Raw genomic sequence first — 20210 nt, forward strand, 5'->3', positions numbered from 1 at the left:
TCATAAACCTCCTATCATCCGAACTGTATGTCTCCGGACTATTTATACCACCATTTCCAGTCTTTCAAATTTTTGCAGACTTTTTTCAGTTTCTCCAATTCAAAGATAAATACATGGATGCAAATTATGATTGTGAGACTGGAAAATGTGCGTTCCTAAGCATGAGGGAAAGACAGAAGCACTTGTTCAAAGACCCAGACCCATGAAAGATCATGCTGTAACCAGAGACTCTTAGAACCTGGGTAACAGAAAGAGCAGAGGTTTGCAGTAGGAACTTTCCTTAACAAGCACAGACAGAGCACCTTCCAGGCACCAGGCTTCTGCCCAGTGGCAGGAGGAAGTGAAAGGGACAGCACAATGCCAGGAGGTGCAGGACTTTGTGTGGCCCACAGGGCATTTCTCCTGTGGTGTCAAGGTCTCCTGGAGAACTCTGAGTGGCCTAGTCCAATGGCCATCAGCGTCCCTGCCCAGAGCCTGCAGCACCACTGAGAGCAGGTGCCACCCTGGTCCAGTTTCTCAGAGCAGGAGGAGCAGGTGCAGAGGTGGAGCCCTTTGGTCAGAGGAAAAAGCTCAGACAAGTGTGAAATTCCAAAAATCTCAAATTTAAATTAAGTTATCAGAGCAGAGAGCCAAACAGTAAGTACTCAAGAGTGAGGAAGTGCTGCACTCGGCACACTTTGGATAGATGAGAAAGTGAGAGGTCTGGGAACAGTTATAAATAGCCCGATAAGAGGATTTCTCATCTGCTCTTTCACACATACACATTCGCACATGTATACACACACATTTTAACACTGTCTTGGTTTTTCTGATGGTTCTAAAATTTAAACAAATGAGTTACTTGGCTGGTGACATGGAGTGTGCCAATTTCTACCAGCAGTGAGTTACTCCAAAAAAGCTGAAGGTGTGAGTGTGTGAAGCAGCTTCAGAACAAACACCAGCAGGTCCCTGAGAGGAGGCACCTGAGGGAGGGTTCCTGTGCAGGAACCTTGCTTCACTAACTGGATGGAGCACCTGAGGCTATGGTTGTGAATAGCCACCTTTCTTGGTGTCCCCAACAGCTCTCTCTGTGGGCAGGAGCCAGCAGTGGGGAGAGGGGACTCTAGAAATCAGAAGAGCATCTTTCCTTTCTCATCCAGGCTCATCTTTGGTACCTGAGGGGGTGGGGTCAGCTGGAGGGACATTTCCACTCCACAGTCAGTCTTAGAAAGAACGTTCTTCAAAGGGAGAGCAGATGGTCAGGGTTACAGACGTGAGCTCTTGTAAGGAAGGATGACAGGCAAGTTTGGAGGCAGGTCTTGGTGGCTGCTGCAGCAAGTCCCCTTGCTTCCTATTTCAGCCATTTCCATTGGCACTTGGAAGGTGGTGCTTTTACACAGAGGGTGGCAGTTAAAGTGGGGACAAGTGGAGGAGTATGAGGTTTATTTTGCGCTTCTCTGGAGTCTTCATGGAAAAGGAGTAAAAGAAAAGAATCGAGTAAAGTTCTCAGGTCTTTGCCTGAACAAATATTGGACGATAATGGCCATTCCTGAGATGAGAGTGCCAGGGGGTGACTTAGGCTAGAGGGGGCAGGAGGGCTATAGGCCCTGCCCTGAAGAAGCTGAATTTCTGCTATGGCCACAGGCATCCTGCTGGGTGAGTGTGAGTCCCATGTGAGCTTCACTACAGGGTGGGTGTTGCTCACTGGTCCACACAGCTATTCCCTTACTCTTACTCCCACTAGAGACGGAGTGGTGCTTTCTGCAACCATCTCTCAACAGCGTGGTGACAGAATGTTGGATGGGCTTCCCAGATCCCGCTGCTCAGATATTTGCCCTGGGCTTGTAAGTATGGGCAGAAAGAAACCAGACGAGCAAAGTCTGTGTTCCATGACAGATTGCCTGTTTTCCCTTAGTTCTCAGCAGCAAGTAAATGGCCCTCAAACTAAAGTCTTCCAAGTTAAACAGCAGGCCCAGCAGTTTAGAGTGACTTGTGACACTGAAGGGCATTGAAAACAAAAGTTGATGTTTTCCAGGTGAAGATCCAGAGGTGATAGTGTTTCTAAGACCCCATAGTCAGTGTATGAACCCACCTGAGTGGTGGAAGGATGACCTCTAGCAAGTGAACCACCATATTGTACATGAAGCACAGTAGTTCCAGGGGAATCTCAAGGAAGTTGCAAAACTTGTATCTTTAGTCAAGGCAAGACCTTGTTTGCTGAGGAAAGGGAAAAAATAATAACTGTTATTAACGTCACTAATATAGGATTACTGCTCTTGTTTGCCTCCAAAGGCAAACATCTCCAAAAAAAGTAAATCCCAGCTACAGAGAAGCCTTGTACCCCACCCCTATACATGTGCCCTGGGATTCTCAACCTGTAGCTCTGGGATGTGACTACTGGGACATACATAAAGCTCCAGAAGAAAATGCAAAATTGATATCCATCCAGGTCAGATAATGCAACCATTTGTGCCTGAAATATTAGCAATGTAGCTTACTGCTTTGGAAACAATTTCAATAAAATTGTGGGTAATCTGCATTTCCAAAAAAGTTAATTATTGTGTGTTGTCACTTGGACAAAAGTGAACTCACTATGCTCCAGGAAATAAGGGTGCACCCTCATTTGTTAGCTTTTATCTGTACCTCAACCTGAGTGGCCCTCACAGAGCTCTAGGCAATGATGGTGCCTCTAGAGTTGATAAGGTTATGCCACTATGGAACGAAGAAGCTACTGCTTTGTTGTCATAGTGGGAAGGGATTTGACAAGACAGAAACTTCCTACTATAGGTAGCTTGCAACAAATAGAGAATTTACCAAAATATAGTTCTATCTATGATCTAATTTGGAATTCCAGTTCTACTGAAATTCATGCTATTTATGATTTTATGCCTGCCAGTGAAACAATTTCAACTTGAAATCTGAGCCTGTGTTTGACTTTGGAACCAGTGTTCTGAGTAGTTTCTTTAGTCCTCATGGCTACCCATTAATGCTGGCTGGGGTTAGAAATCTGACACACAACGCAATCATGGAATGTTAAAAAATACAAATTTATTTCTAATCCAGTGGCCTCCAATCCTACATATTTTGCTTGGTGCCCAGGTGGGAAGCACATTTTAATTTACATTGCGCGTTCTCTGATTGTATGTTAATACAGGCCATCCCCAGGTTATAAAAAAGATAGGTTTTGGAGGCTTGTTTTTACACTGAATTTGTGTGTAAGTTGGAACGGGTATTACATACAGTACCTATTAAATGCAACTCAGACAGATGTTTGTCTTAACATAGCATTTATTTTTACCTTTCTGTGCATATAAATACTTAAGTATTTTTAAACATACAGAACCTATCACGTTCATAACCCAGGAGCTGCCTGTATACTTTTCATTTGTTACAGAATACAGAATACATGACTTTGATCATTAAACTGGTAATATTAAGCCATGATTATAAAAGTAACAAACTAAATTTAATATTTTATAGAAATTATTTTATCAGCTTACTTTGTTAGTACATTCTTTTTTAAAATTTTATGATTTGAGAGAGAGAATGAGAGGGGGGAAAAGAAATGAGAAGCATCAACTTATAGTTACTTCACTTCATTTGTTCATTGATGCTTCTTGTACATGCCCTGCTGGGGGGCTCAAGCCGATTCATTGACTCCTTGCTTATGCCAGTAACCTTGGGCTTAAGCCAGTGACTTTTGGGCTCAAACCAGTGACCTTGGGATCATGTCAGTGATCCTGCTCCCAAGCCAGAGACCTTGGGATTTTGAACTGAGAACCTCAGCGTGCTGGATTGATGCTCTATCCACAGAGCGACCACCAGCCAGGTAGTACAGTCTTATTTAATGCTATTGTATGGCTACTCAGACTAAGATCGATAAATCAATAACATAGCATATTTATTCCTGGTTACAGTTGCTCTGCACAGAGTGGGCTGATGTGAGCCCCACTCACAAAGAAAGCAAAGGGTGGTTCTGAGTGGACTAAACAGGCTCTCGTCCATCCTAGAGAAGGTCTGTAACTCCTCATGCTGCTGCAGCTCTGTGACCCACATCTTTTTCTTAATTCCTTGGCTGGAGAAGTTTCAAGGAAAAGCCTTTCCTTCCCTCAGCTCCTAGAAGATGATTCCAAGTCTGGTTCCTGTCATCCCTGCAGCTGGGCCCTTTCTCTGAGTGTGTCTGATTGAAGAGTGACCAAGAGATTTAGTCTCAGGGCTAAAACCAGAAATGATAAAAGTGTTCAGGAACACAGTGGGGAATAAGAATCCTCAAGATCCAGCAGAACTTCATGGGAGATGGGGAGAGGAGAGGGGCTGCAAGAAAAGAAAGAAAAGTATTTCCACCTTTGCTTCTGCTGCACTTCAGTAAGGAAACCATGAAGTTGTCCATCCTGTCTGACTCCCAGGATGCTCCTGAGAAAGGGGACCGGGGTTGTGTACTTGTCATTCATACTCTGTTAGAACCAGCATTATCCAATCACAGACCTCTTTGAAATCTGCTCTCTAACATTTCATAATAAGAAGCTATCATTTTGTTCACTTCAGAGGACAGCTGAGCATCTTCCTTCCTCCCAAGAACTGAACATGGCAAACTGTAGCCAAAGTTAGTAGCTGTTGGTTTGCTTAACAGGGAAAATATCTCCCAGAGCTGCCAAGTGTGCATGAGAGAAGGGGACCAAACAGGGTTGCAGTTCTTTTCCCAAGACAGAAAGTGAATTGTAGCACACACACAGGACCATCGTCACACGGCTCACTTCCTCTCCCAGATCCCGAGATGCTGACTTATTTTGGGGGGATGCCCAGCTCTTTGTGGTGGATAGCTCTTTTTTGGTTCATAAATACATCAGCAGTTGCTTCTGCTTGTCTCTGCTCTTTCTACATGTCCCAGAAGCTCCAGGACCGGGACTCCCCAGATACCCTCACAGCAGGGGAAACCCTGCACCCAGCCAGGAGCAAGTCCTGCCTCTCAGGTCTAAGATGAGCCTGCGAGTGCAGGCTTGGTGCCAACCTGTAGGCAGTGACAAGGGGACACAATGATGAGAAGATGTGATCTTCAATGCCAGTTAATGCTACCCGACTGCAACCAAACCCTCAGTTATGACCCTGGCAGATGGCAAACTGGGGCAGAGCAAGTAACTCTCTCAGTCCCCAAACTCCAGCTCCATTCTCTGTCCCCTGTCCTAGTGCCCCACCCTGGAGCCAAATTTAGTTGGGCCAAATTGCTCCAAGCTGCCTGGACTTCCCCATCCTGCTGAGTGACTAAGAGGGTTGCTGGCTGTTACATGGAAACAGGCTTCTGTCTTTCCGGTGCTGGAAGAGAAGGAAGCGTCAAGCTGAGACCTCTTTCTCTTAAGTACTTCCAGCACAGCCAGTCAGAGCTGGCCAGAGCAGGGCTGCAGACTGGGGTGAAGAAGAGTTAGAGGGAAGGGACAGCCTCTATAAACATCAGCAGAACTCCCTGGGGCGGGGCTGGAGCTGGAGCACTGCCACTTGCAGACCAACACCTCATCTCAGCTGTTAGTCTGACCACATCGCCATGGCATCCAGGCTGTTCAGCCTCTCCTAATTTGTGGTGTAACAGTGGATTCCGTCTGATCTTTTTCGTCTGATTTTTGCTTAACTCATCTTGGCTTGTAAAACAATAACTGGCCCACTCGGCCCCTAGATGTTTGCCCAGGCTCCTTGAAGAAGCCGCAGGCATCCGGTGTTTGATTAGGGGCTTATCGGAAAGGCAAGGCCGCAAGCATCTGAGGCAATCAATTGTTGCATTCGCCGGGTAAAATAGACACTAGAGACGTTTAGAGAGTTTAAACAAAGTTTTATAGAAAAGTGAGCTCAGGTGACGGTCACCAGTCACACCGAGCACCTACAATTTAGGGGTTTTTATAGCGTAGCAAGCAAGCGGTTCATACAGAAGTGAATTTTGCGTTTAGTACTTGGCTCCCCCAAATTAAATTTTAGTCAGATGTGCCTTAGTAACCAGTCATACAGTTAAAAGCCCCCAGCTGGAAAAGTCCCTATCTATCCTCCAGGATTGGGTTGCACTAATTATCCTGGGAGTTTTTCGACTTTCCTATCTCAAGGACTCATCTATTCCTAGCCATCCTGGGAGTCTAACACCTTCCTTACCTCAAGGACCGGGAATAGATTATGTCACATCAATCACCCTGAGAACTGTTACAACTCCCCTCCTTGAAATTAAGCAGATGTTTACCCATCAATTACCCTGAGAACTGTTACAACTCCTCTCCCTGAAAATAGGTATAAAACTTGCCTGCTGAAGTGGCTCGGGGCTCTTGGCCATTTCCTTGCCTTGGGCCCGCTCGCGAGTGTAATAAACTTTTCTTTGTTTTACTCTGAGTCTAGAATTCTGTTGGTGCGTCCTCAGTCAACAGTGGAATCACCACATGGGCTAGGCCTCCTTGTATCACCCTTACTACAGTGTCAGCCTGGCACTGGGGTGGCCCTTGGCTGTGGGCTCCCCAGGGGAGAGACCAGGCCACACAGCCAGCTTGTCTGCAGTACCTGTCTGCATGTGTCACACCCAGTGTTGCTGCACTGAAGAGTTAAGAGCCCATAAAGTCCACAGCCCTGGACTGGGAGTCAGGAGAACCTCCGCCTCACACTCCAGCTTCACTCAAGTCATCCAAACACCTCATAAAGTCACCTCAGAACTGCTCCTGCCACTGGACCCTCTGCCTGAGAGAATGACCCCACTCCACGCATTGCCAGAGCCCGAAGCCCAGCTTCACCTTTTACCACCACCTCCCATCCAGCCTCCCATCCAGCCAGTCTCCATGTGTGGTGAGTTCTGCTTCCTCCAGATCTTGGATTTCTTCATGATTTCCCATGTCCATGGATCACTTTGTTTCAGGCCAACATCATCTCTTGTAGTCTCTTTAAAACACAGATATGATCATCGCACTCCTGTTCAAAAAAAAAAATCTTCCAGTGTCTCCCCATTGCTCTGAGGTCAAAAGTAAGCCCTTATGATGGTTTGCAAAGCTTTGCACAATCCAGTCGCTCCCTGCCAATCTGGTCACTACTCGCTTATCCAGCCCAACTCGCATCTCTTCCTACTTCTCATCTCATGTCCAAACTCTTGAATGCATTTTGAGTCAGGGATCAGAGCAGGTGTCTGTGCCACGGGGCTTCCACCAATGCCATTGCCACAGTCTGTGCGGTCTCTGGCCAGCGATGTCCCTCCCCAGCCCGAATGATTCACACTCCTTGCGAGAGCTCACATCCAGCATCATCTCCTCCAACAATTCTGTCCTCCTCTTCCCAACTGAGTTTAGGTGTCTGCCCTCCCAGTCTGCATGCTCCCTCCTTTATTCTTACAGTGGTTGCCATTCCACATGGAAGCTGATGGTTTTCCTGTCTGTGTTCAACAGTTGGTCAGAGGCTCAGTCAGCACTGATGCCTCTGCTTTTCAACATGGCATTCCTCTTCCTGGCAGGGCAAGCTCGGGGCAAAAAGACACTTGGTACTTCTTTAATGGACACATTCCCCAACTCTAAATTGAATTTGCCAAAGGTTTAGGTAAGACTATTCCAGATTAAAAGAGACTAAGGAGATGGGACAGCTAAATTCAACATATGAATTGGGTCTGGGACCTGGAACAGAAGAAGGACATCTGTGTGGACAGTTGCTAAAATCTGCACAAGGTCTACAGATTAGACCAGTGTCATAGTAAGTTAATTTCCTGATGTTGATCATTGTACTTATGTTACATAAGACACTATCACCTGGAAAATTTGAGCAAAAGGTACATATAAATTCTTTGTACTATTTGTGTGCCCTTTTCAAGTAAAAAATCATATTAAAAATATAATTTTTAAAATGTAAGCAAAATAAAGGTGTAGATTAACTGTAAAGTATGAGAACCAACTATAGGATTCCCCAGGAACTTGGTTTTCTAAGTAAATTTAACACTGGTTTTTCTTTCCTTCTGCCTTTCCCTTTCCTATAACCAACAGAGTCCATGTTAAGGTGTGGAGGAGGCTTCTTATTCCAGAGTGTTCACACGGAAAAGCTATGACAGCGTGGTGTAAGGGTCATTCTCCAGAGCCCTCCTCAGTGCCAGCACACTGGTTTGCCCCCTTGCTGCTGAGATTCCCACCAGGAAAGGTGGGCATGTGCCAACCCAAGTCCACTGGCCTGAGCACCCTTCCACTGGACAAGGCAGGGAAAATGACTCCACTGGACTTGAATAAATCCTAGAGCTCTTCCCACAGAGGCAGCTTAGCTTTCAGCCTTCAAGGTCAACACTTAAACTGTCCATGGAAATGGGTTTTACAAACAGGGAAGTGCCCCAGGAGAGAGAAGCCCCACACAGCATGTCTGCAGCCTAGCCCCCAACCCAGAGCTCCAGCCCCTGCCTTTTATCCTCAGGCCAATGTGAGTCATGCTGTGCCTCATCCTGAGGGCACAGATGGGACTGAATCAGCGTTTAGAGCCTTCCCTTCAGATGTTGTGTTTGCAAGAGGGGCTGCAAGTGAAGCTCCAGGCTGGTTCATAAGCTCCAGACTGGCCCTGCCCTCCATGAGCACACGCAGCCCTGCTGGTCTTCGTCCTTGGCTCAGGAGCCATAGGAGTGACACCGTCTCCTCTTCCTCCTTCCAGACGCAGCAGCACTCATGCTCAGAGGCAGGAGGCCTAGAGAGTAACCCACCCAAGCTCCTGGACAAAAGGAGCTAGCCTTGGCCCTGGCATTCAGGGTGCCAGGGTGCCTAAATTCCCACACAGCCACTGCCAGGGTTGCTAAACAGGATGAAATGAAATCTGTCTCTGGCAACTTCCACCTACAGATCAAAGTTCTACCCTATGGTGACTACACAGAATTGATTTTCCCTCTACCACGTTGCAGTTCTTTAAACATCTGCAGACAGCAGCATTTTTCTCTCTGAGTCTTCCTTTTTGTCAGATGAGACAGTTCTTTTCCTCCTTTCCACATAGCACAGCTTCTTGCTCCCTCACGATGTTAATTATTCTCTCTGATATTCATTTTCAAGGCTCTTTCTATAACTCGGTGTACAGTTAAAATGTCCACAAAGCAGCCAGCACAGAGGACAGCACAGCTGGCTTCCCCTCTGACCCACTCCATTTACCCAGTAACACGGGCAGGTTGCCTTTTCAGCAATGTGTGAAGGTGTTGGTTCACAGTGGAGCTCTGAGAGACCCAAACCCCAAAACATTTACTATCTGATACACAGTTAAATCCTGTGTATAAAATAATTTGTTAATCACTTTTGACTTTGTCTCTACAGTTAACACAAATTTAACTCCTACACCTGGACCTCTGGAAGACATTACAAGGCCCTCCTAGAGAATCGTGGGTCCAGGCATGTGCCTGAGATGGGAACACACATGAAGCCCAAGCATCAGCCTGGCCCACCTCACTGGACAAGGCCTCCTTTACTCCTACTGAAATGCAACAGAGAAGACTCCAGAGAACTCTGGAACATGGAGATAAGTGATGGGAAGCCAGTCTGCTCCAGACAGGGGGGAGGGGGGTGTGAAGGACTCTGGAGGTGATGGCAGCCTGGATGTGTGGGCACTTAGGAGCAGACTGGGAGCAGAAGGTCCATCCTTAGTGACTCGCAGCCTTCCCACCTCTACCCACAGCAGCTAAGACAAAGGCTTCACTCCAGCCGAGCCCCTTCCAAAAGGCGGGCAAGGAGACTGGATGCTCACCTCATGGATGATCTGGTTTTACTGCTGCTGAAAGAAATGCCAAAGCTTTTTTAAATCTTTATAAGATCCAGGCTTTCAGAGAGGCACTGGTTCACTTCAGTGGAAGATGACAACCTCCTCTTGCTCTGGAATCCACAGTTTGCAAGCAGAAACCCGTGCAGGAAGGCAGCACCAAGAGAACACTTCCTGCAGAAACAAAGACCACGTTAAATGTATTCCTTGCAAATATATACATCTCAGCTGAGGATATGTCTGCCAAAGTGATCTGTCAAAAAAAGGTGATGTGTTAGGTTCTCTTTCATCACATAAAGGAAGTCAATAAAGTGGAGCACTAGCATTTTACTGGAAATGCATCAGCAGGTGTAGTCCTCCAGCCCCCTGGGAACTACCAGTGTCACATGGAAAAACCTACTCAAGACAAAGTTCCTGGGCCTGGTTCCTCACATGACCTTCTCCCATTGCCAACCGACCTCACATTCTGACCTTTTATGTTAGGATAGGGGAGCTGCTATTTGTCTGGCTACTTCCTGCTGGTTAGGGGCGTCGTGGGAAGGGAGGTCGGAGGGTGGTGGCTCTGAGGGGAGTCACATATATGGGTGTAGGAGCATCTGTTGACCATGACTCGAGAAACCTCGTGGATGCGGTCCTGTAAGAATTTAAAAAAGAGGAGCAAATATGAGTAATATGCTGATAATTAGAAGAGGACCTAGGATAGGGGCAGCCCAGGTGAGGATGGGTGGCTGCCACCAGGAGTTAAGCGGGTTGTAGGAGGAGAGATCCTTGTGCAGTTTCTCTTGTATATGGTTGAGGACATTGATGTTTTCTTCCCTCAGGCCAGTCTCATTAAACAGCATTGCTCCCTGCTTTAACTCACTCTGGTTGCAGGTTCCCGGTGGGAGGGACAGGAGCAATAGGAGGAATCTGCAGGGCCCAACATTTTAGTGAGGCGGAGATGGGTGGGGCCCAGTGGTTCTGACTGCCAGTGGTCCTGCATGGGGGCAAGCTTGAGGCGAGAGACATGGTACCAAGGTGTTTGCCCTAGAAGCTTGGCTGTGGTAGGAGTAGTCAGTATTACCATATGGGATCCTGTCCACCTGGGCTGTAGGGAGCCGGGCTGGAGCTCCCTCAGAAGAACCCTGTCTCCTGGCTGGAGGGGGACAGCTGGGTGTGCTTCATCTGGACCCCCTATGGGAGGAAGGTTCCAGTCCACATGTTCCCTAAAAATATGGTGGAGTAAGACAGAAAGGGGAGGTATGTGGCAAGAGGAGGGGGGTTGACAGGTAAGTTGTGATTGATTAAGAATGGTCTACTGGCCCTGGATGGTTGGCTCAGTGGTAGGGCGTCGGCCTGGCGTGCAGAAGTCCCAGGTTTGATTCCCGGCCAGGGTACACAGGAGAAGTGCCCATCTGCTTCTCCACCCCCCCTCCTTCCTCTCTGTTTCTCTCTCTTCCCCTCCTGCAGCTGAGGCTCCATTGGAGCAAAAAGATGGCCCGGGCACTGGGGATGGCTCCTTGGCCTCTGCCCCAGGCGCTAGAGTGGCTCTGGTCGCGACAGAGTGACGCCCCGGATGGGCAGAGCATCGCCCCCTGGTGGGCGTGCCGGGTGTATCCCGGTCAGGCGCATGCGGGAGTCTGTCTGACTGCCTCCCCGTTTCCAGCTTCGAAAAATTAAAAAAAAAAAAAAAAAAAAAAAAGGTCTACTGTAAACCAGCTCAAAGGGGCTGAGTTCAGTGGGGTTTCATGGGGTTGTTCTGATTCTGGTGAGTGCCTGGGGGAGGAGGTTTGGCCAGGAGAGTCTGGTCTCAATGGAAAGTTTGGTTAGCTGACCCTTCAGGATGCCATGGGCCCTTTTCACCTTACCCGATGATTGAGGGTGATAGGGTATGTGGAGTTTCCAAGTAATGTTGAGAGAGGTGGCAATCTGCTGGACTATTTGAGCAGTGAAGGCCAGGCTGTTGTCTGACTGGATGGTAGTCGGCAGTCCAAATTGTGGGATGAAACATTTAACAAGAATGGAGGCAATGGTGTCTGCCATTTCTTGAGAGGTGGGAAAGGCTTCTATCCACCCTGAAAAGGTATCAGTAAAAGTTAAGAGATAATGAAGTTTTTTTGTGAGGGGGCATATGAGTGAGTCATTTTGCCAATCCTGGCCTGGCACATGCCCCCTCAGTTGATGAGTGGGGAAGTGGGGGCAGAGTCCCCCTTGTGAAGAGGCTTTGGAACAGATAGTGCATGCTGAGTGTACCTTTTTGATAGTCTGCTGGAGGCCTGGGAAGAAAAAGAGTTGTTGTAACAACTGATAGAGAGCTTTTGGTCCTGTATGTAAGGAACAGTGGATATCAGAAAGGAGAGTTTCAGCCTGTCCTTTTGGTAAGGCAATTCTATCTTCGAGAATATCCATCCCTGGTTGCATACGTTCCCACCTTTTCTGAGGAGGGTCTGTTCTTCCTCGGGAGTGTAGGAAGGTTTCAAAGAGGTGGAGAGAAACATGAAAGGAGTCGGGGAGGCTCCTAGGGTGAGGTTTTGAGCCTCCGTGTTGGCCCGAGCATTTCCCAAGGCCATTGGGTTCTGGGATGTTTGATGGCCCCCACAATGTACCACAGCCACCTCAGCGGGAAGTTGTAATGCCTGCAAATTTTAGAAATGAGGGTAGCATTGATTATGGGGGAGCCCTTGGTAGTGAGGAAGCCCTTTTCCTTCCAGAGGGCAGAGTGGCTATGGGTGTAAGAAAAGCATATTTAGAGTCAGTATATATAGTTATGCATTTTCCCTGGGCCAGAGTGAATTTCCACATGAGGGCACTTAGCTCTGCTTTCTGGAAGGTGGTGCCCTCTGGCAGCTATTGAGCTTCTAGGGTGGACGAGGTGGTGACCACCACATCCAAACTACATGTTAGAAGTGGCGTATGAAGGGGAAAAGAAGGGTCCCATTAACTCCTATAACCAAGACCTGTGAGGGAACTGGAGGTCCAGAGTGTGATGGCAAAACAGAGAAGGTAGCCCCCATGTCCACAAGAAATGAGATGAACTTACCTGCTACCTGCAGTATTACCCTGGGCTCGGCAAGGGTGATGGGGGTCTTTGGGTCTGGGCCACATCAGTCATCCACGAGGCTGAGGAGTTCTAGCGATGGGCCCATCTGGCTGGCTTGGCCTCGCATTTGGGTGGCTTGTCCCCTGCATAGAGGAGTCGAGGAAGAGCCTGTTGCCCAAAAGGGGCAATTGCTCCACCAGTGACCGGGCTGCTTGTAGTTAGTGCAAGGCTTAGTGGGCAGCCATGGGCAGGGGCACTGCTGGGCCCTGTTACCCTCCTTGCCACACTTATAGCAAGCTCCTGGTGGGGTTCCTCTTTGCGGCCCAGACTTGGGTCGGGCACCTCCTATGCCTTGCCCCTGTTGCTCTGCCAGCCTCGGGCTGCCACAAAATCCTGGGTTTGGAGTGTCACCTTTTGCTGCATGCAGGCCTGGTGAGTAGCCTCGGCCTTTTTCTACTAGCCATGACCATTAAAAACTTTAAATGCCATGTTTATCGGGTCTCAGATAGGGGTTTGGGGCCTGAGAAAGAGAGGAGGGGGAGTTCCTGGGGAGCGTGGCACCCATATCTGGCCAGAAATGCAGGAGCCAGAGGCAGGACAGGGCCAGGCCTTCCTGCAAGAAGACTGGGGCTGGGCCATGGGGTCAGGAGCCCTGCAAACCCACGTGAGGGTCAATGGCTGGCAGAGGAGGGCCTGATGGGGGAGGGGCTTAAGAACACAATGGAGAAGGGAGAGGCTCCTGGCCACCAAGGGAGGAGAAAGAGAGACTGGTATTTGCAGGTGAATGAGAAACAGAATCCAAAGAAGGGAAGGGAGGAGCCCAATAGGACTGAGGGAGCTGTGCAGGAGGGGAAGAGAGTTGAAGGTTGTTGAAGTAGGAAAGATTAGGAGTGGAGGGTTTAGATAAGGTTTCTCTGGGCAAAAAGGGCCTGCACTGTAGAACAGGCAGCACAGAGATTAGGACAGGAGCACAAATACTAGAAGCTCTGAATGTAAGGGAGCTCCAACCATTTCCCCAGTTCTTTGGCAATAGTTAATTGATGAGGGTGTTAAAATCAAAAGTCCCTTCAGGAGACCACCTGGTTCGATTATTTAGTGGGTTTTGTGGCCCAGCCACAGCGGAGAAGAAGAACAGTTTCTTCTTCTTTACGGAGGGAGAGATTCTGGATAAGGCACTCCAGGAGTGTTTTTGAGTCAGGTTTAGATTCCTGCACCTCTGTGGCCACCCTCAGCCCTTGGAGTGATCAGAGATGAGACTTGGTGTCCTGCAACTCAAACTCTGGCCACCAGACAGTTAGGTAGAGTGGGTGTGTCTGGGATGTTTTCACAGGCACACATGCACTCAGAATGGATAAGAGGTCCCTGACACAGCTGCAATTATGGACAGGGAGTCTCGGTGGAAAGAACTGAGGGGAGGTTGGAAGCAGGGGACTTACCGCCCCATGTGCCAAAGTGGGTGGGAGGTGGGAGATCCTGGTTCTTCCTCAGAAGAGAAGGGGAGAGGAGCAGCCTCAGCAAGCTTCAAACTCCTCCCGGGTTTCAGCACCAAATGTAAGGTATTTTCCCCACCAAGGAAGAAAGAGAGCATAGCCACCAAATGTGGAATAGCAAAAGCTTTATTTAGTAGAGCACATCCCGGACAAGGTTCTCTGGCCTGCAAAACAGGCCAGAGAAGTCGCGCCGCCTCCCCAACCCAGGGGTAATTTATAGCGTCAGTAGGGTGGTCGGGTTAATATGACGTGGTGAAATTTCATTGGCTGACAGACAGTCATTCTTTTTCAAAGAACTTTTGGGAAGTTTCTTTTGGTGCAAATGGGTGTGGGCAGTTCCAGCCAAAGTTCCTGGGTCTGGTTCCTCACGTGACCTTCCCCCATTGCCAACTGTGCCACCACAGGTCAAGCTGCAAATCTTAATGAATTTGAAAGAGTAAAAATTATAACAAGTCCATATGAAAAATATATCCGGACACTAAGTTAGAAGGGAGGAGACAGACAAAATTAGACAAGGACCCAAAGACGCATCCCCAGGAGTCCAGATCCTCAGAGAAAAGAGAAAACTGGCCAAATTTTAATTATTAGAAAGGAAAAAGAAAATTTCTACTGGGATAACTGTTTCACATGAATTATTTTTTTTAAAAGAAGGCCCTAGCTGGTTGGCTCAGTGGATAGAATGTTGGCCCTGTGTATGGACGTTCTGTGTTCTATCCCCAGTCAGGGCACATGTGAGATTTGACTATCTGCTTCTTCTCCCTCCCTCTCCCCCTTATCTCTCTCTTCTCCTCTCACAGCCAGTGGCTTGGTTCTTTCGAGCGTCAGCCCTGGGCACTGAGGATAGCTTGGTTGATTTAGAGCACCAACCCCAGACATGGATTGCCAGGTGGATCCCAGTTAGGGGCATGAGGGCGTCCCTCTTATTATCTCCCTTCCTCTCCTTAAAAAATAAAAATAAAAGAGGCTTAAAAGACCCTTCCCATCCCAAAGGCAGAAAAAACATAAATATGTGTTGACTATTTTATTTTTAACTGCTGTGTAGCAAGATTAAAACAATAAAAATGATAGAATGTCAGATGAAAAAGAATAATAAAGGCCATTGCATGAACTTCTCCATTTGATACCTGAAGCCTGAGTGGGAGAGGAGAAGGCCTGACCAGCCTGCCACCCAGGGCTGCTTGTACAGCGTGTACACTCTCCTTTCTCAGCAGAGCAGGGTCCTCACGCGTGTACAGGGGCAGAGCCCACTGGGTCCCTATGGAAGTCTCCTCCACTGTCTTTGTTTTGCAAGAGCAATGGCATCTTCCTCATCCCCCCATGGGCCATGTACCTGACAGGGTTTCCTGGCCAGGGGCCAGCGGGCCAGGGGGAGCTGTCCAGGAACTATCTCTTCATCACAGGAGCATGATGAGGCAAGTAGGAAGCAGCGGGGCTCTGTTCTGATGGGATAGTCAGCTCAGAATTGGGGGACTCTCCAGGCATGGGGAGCAGGGCAGTGTGTGCCACCCTCCACCAGAGTCAGGCTTTCTGCCCTGCTGCTGGGCTTCGCTGCTAATAAATGATTCATTTTCAAAGCTAGTATAACATTCTAGCTGTGGTCAAATTAATTTCTAATCCTATCACTTAACCAGCCTGGGCAAATCACTTCATCACTGAGAAACTTCCATTTCTTAGCTCATCCAGCAAATAAGATTATTATTAAATGAGCAATTATTGATATTTGATGGCAAGCCTTGCTGAACACACTGATTATACAACATGAAACAGATAGTGTTCCTTTACAATTACACTACATCTTACACGCACATAAAATGCATCTCAATTAAACGGGTAATTTAATATTAAAAAATAGGGCTTGCTGCCCTGACCTTGGGCCTCCATTGCTGAGAGTCTGTGGCTCCTGACATAACCAGAACCCACCTGCTCAACAGCCCTGCAGATGACACTATGGGGAGTCAGGCCTCAGGGAGTATCTGTTCTTTCTCTGCTCACTGTCTCCACAGGTGCTGGGGCTACCTTTGCAGCAAACGCCTCTTTCTTTGAGGAGAAAGCTAAGTGTCCGAGCCCACTAGACAGCTAACGAAGTCCTGGCTGCCGAGACATGTGTTCTTCCATGGCCAAGAAAGCCTCAGGTGCATGGACAGGCACTCAGGCAGTCGAGGGGCCTCCTCTTGTTTCAGAGTTTGCGGGAGGAAGGCCCTCAAGGACAAAGAAGGATCATCCCTGTAATGTGTCCCAAATTGCTATTACTCACTGTGCTCCAGCTGAGGGCTCTCCCTTGCAGGGGAGGAAGGTGTCTGCTTACAGCTAGCTGATCCCAGGGAAACTGAGAAGGGCAGAAGACCCAGGCAGGGACTCTAAGAGGCAGCCTGGAGAGGCCTCAGGGAGGCCAGCTCAGGCTCTGTCATTAATGTTCCCAGAGCCATCAGGGCCAGACAGGTCTGCCTGGGGAAAGAGAGGATAGCAGAGGTGGCCGCAGTCTGTCCTGGCTCCCAGCTGTCTGCTGAGGGAGAGGGGCAGTGAAGGAAAGGGTCAAGGTGACATATAAATAGCATGATGGCCAAGTAGCTTTGTCAGATGCCTATGTCCTTGTCTCCAAAGACATCTGGGGACAGGTGGCAAAATGAGACCCATTTAACAATTAGTCACAGCTGGAGTTCTTTCTGTGCTCTGCAAAGGCAACATGCCTTCTGTCCACAGCCAGGCATGATGGTCTGAGAGCTATTGCTCTGCCTGGGAGGAGGGACTCCACAGGCCATCACACAGCCCACAGGACCCTGGTTGGTAGTACTTGTTTGGAAATACATATTAAGAATAGAGAGCAAGAAAAAGTTAAAAGGGAGCCTGAGTATAGCAAAGAAAGAGTGTAAGAGCAGAGGCGAGGTGAGCAGGGTGTCAGCATGCTTACACACATCTCTGCACTGCCACTTCCGTGAGGCTGCACCTGTCAGCATTCCTGAGGAGCCATGCCCCTTCCATCATGGAGTCATCACCAGGCGTCACCCCAGGCTGTGCTTCCACCCTGCGTTGTTTCCCACACACTCCCAGTGCTCAGTTCCACATGTGAAGACGGCCTCTGCAGATTTCTCTAGCACAGTGCCTGGAACCCAAGAAGCCCCTAGGGCACTAACCCTAAGCAATTGTCCTATGAGACAAGAATATCACCTCCTACACTTCTGGACAGTGAGCAGCGACTCATGTTTTTGTTGTTCCTAACACTAAGTGTAGCAATTGGGAGTTGGTCCCAGGGCGTCTGACTCTTAAGTTTTTTCACAAGCTACATGCCTGAAGTTAAGTCATATCTTAAGCTGGGTGGGAATGCCTTGGCCATTTCAATTTGGCCCACACTGAAAGTTCCCATGAAGGTGTGTTCTGGTGGAGAACACAGTGGGAGCCAAGGCCAGGCTGTGGGCACTTCAGAGGGGCATCTGCAGCCCCAGCCCCCTGCTCTGCCCTAGGGCAGATGCTCCCAGTGTTGTGAGTGGCAACTGGGAGCCACGAGGCTTTGTTGCACTTGGCAGCATCAGACAAGAACTACTAGTGTCTGCATGCTCTGTGTGCCAAGCATCCTTGAGCACTTTATGGTGTGCCTTCCTTCCAGAGGGCAGAGTGGCTGTGGGTGTAAGAAAAGCATATTTAGAGTCAGTATATATAGTTATGCATTTTCCCTGGGCCAGAGTGAATTTCCACATGAGGGCACTTAGCTCTGCTTTCTGGAAGGTGGTGCCCTCTGGCAGCTATTGAGCTTCTAGGGTGGAGGAGGTGGTGACCACCGCATCCAAACTACATGTTAGAAGTGGCATATGAAGGGGAAAAGAAGGGTCCCATTAACTCCTATAACCAAGACCTGTGAGGGAACTAGAGGTCCAGAGTGTGATGGCAAAACAGAGAAGGTAGCCCCCGTGTCCACAAGAAATGAGATGGACTTACCTGCTACCTGCAGTATTACCCTGGGCTCGGCAAGGGTGATGGGGGTCTTTGGGTCTGGGCCACATCAGTCATCCACGAGGCTGAGGAGTTCTAGCGATGGGCCCATCTGGTCAACTTCCAGTATGACCCTCAGGCTGAGACAAGGTGTGGTGTCTGAGGCTGCAATTTAAAGGCATTTCACCCTCCCTTGCTCTCTTGGGTTGCTCAACTCTGGGGGAAGCAGGAGCTATGCCGGGAGGACACTGCAGTAGCCCACAGAAAGGCCCTTAACTACTTGCCAGCCACGTGGATGAGTCCCTGTGGAGAATGAACCCTGAGCTAAACCATCAGATAATTGCAGTCCTGGCTGACATGCTGGCAGCCCAATGAGATGTACCAAGGAGAACTGCATAGGCAAGCCTTGCCCACATTTCTGACCAAAAGAAACCATGGAAGATAATAAACTATTTTTAATTAAATTTATTGTGGTGACATTGGTTAATAAGGATCATATAGGTTTCAAGTGTACATTTCTATGATACATGATCTGTATATTGCATTGTGTGCCCATCACACAAAATTAAATCATCTTCCATCACCATATATTTGTGCCCCTTTACTCTTTACTATCTCCCCCATGCCCTACCTTCTGGTAACCACCATACTGTTGCTGTCTTTGAGGTTAAGTTTATATCTGTGGATGAAAAAGGAGACCTAGAGCTGAATCTGACGAGCTCAGGGGAGGTCACAAGCACACAAACTCAGAAACCCAAAGTACCACACAGGGTGGTTGGAAATGAAAACTTCTTAACTAAAAGCAATTCAGAGTAGGTAGTCACGTTCTCGGAGAGGTTATTTTTTGCTAATAAAGGTCAATGTTTACCTTAATTGAGCCAATCTGTTGTCTTTTGAATCAACAACATACCTGATAACATGCCTTTGAAATGTAGGGTCATCTTTTCCTGTCGCCCTTAAGGCAAGCAGAAACCAACAACCCCCTTCATTCTTATTATTATCATGTTAGTTAACTTAACTATCTTATGCCTGCCTACGGAAAAGGGGTTTCAGTACATATATTTTTACTTTTTATCCTATTTTCCTAAAATAGGATTGGAAGTCTAGCTAGTGAAGTTGAGCATCTTTTCATTTATCTGTTGACTAGTTGTATGTCTTCTTGAGAGAAGAGTTTGTTTAGGTTCTCTCTCTCTCTCTCTCTCTTTTTTGTATTTTTCTGAAGCTGGAAACGGGGAGGCAGTCAGACAGACTCCCGCATGTGCCCGACCAGGATCCACCCGGCACGCCCACCAGGGGGCGATGCTCTGCCCATCCAGGGTGTCTCTCTGTCATGACCAGAGCCACTCTAGTGCCTGGGGCAGAGGCCAAGGAGCCATCCCCAGCACCTGGGCCATATTTTGCTCCAATGGAGCCTTGGCTGCAGGAGGGGAAGAGAGAGACAGAGAGGAAGGAGAGGGGAGGGGTGGAGAAGCAGATGGGTGCTTCTCCTGTGTGCCCTGGCCGGGAATCGAACCCGGGACTTCCGCATGTCAGGCTGATGCTCTACCACTGAGCCAACCGGCCAGGGCCTCTCTCTCTATTTTTTAATTGGATTGTTTGTTTGTTTGGTGTTGAGTTGTATGACTTCTTTATGTATTTTGAATATTAGCCCCTTGTTGGAGCTGTTGTTGGCAAATTTCTGCCATTCAGGTGGCAGCCTTTTTGTTTTGTCGTCAGTATTTTTTTTGTTGTTCTGCAGAAGCTTTTTAGTTTGATATACTCCCATTTATTTATTTTTACCTTTACTTCTAGTCTTTGAGGTCAAATTTATAAAACATTCTCTACAACCAAGGTTGTTGGGCAAATAAATTTGTAAAATTTGTGTTATTTGATTTTGCTCACTTTTATTTTTAAAAATGGTCACTGCTCACGTGATGATGCTGTGCCACATGATATGGCTAATTAGCTTTCTGCTTGGGAAGGGGCTTGATTATGCCAATGTATGAAGAAGAAGGGGAAATGGAAGGAGACCATGTTGTTGCAGAAGAAGCAGCCAAGATGGCAGGGTGCTGAAGGGGAACACAGGTGAAGGGCTTTGTGAGCTTCGCTGA

The 20210-nt window shown here is 48.1% G+C and overlaps 1 non-coding gene across 1 annotated transcript; it reads right to left on the reverse strand.

Annotated features, from left to right (window-relative positions):
- Positions 1–19612: 19612 nt before the first annotated feature.
- TRNAV-GAC (transfer RNA valine (anticodon GAC)) lies at positions 19613–19688 on the reverse strand. The gene has a single exon. It is a non-coding gene; the product is annotated as a tRNA-Val (tRNA).
- Positions 19689–20210: the final 522 nt, after the last annotated feature.

This window comes from Saccopteryx leptura, chromosome 5 (assembly GCF_036850995.1).
Source record: "Saccopteryx leptura isolate mSacLep1 chromosome 5, mSacLep1_pri_phased_curated, whole genome shotgun sequence".
In the NCBI taxonomy this organism is placed as follows: domain Eukaryota; kingdom Metazoa; phylum Chordata; class Mammalia; order Chiroptera; family Emballonuridae; genus Saccopteryx; species Saccopteryx leptura.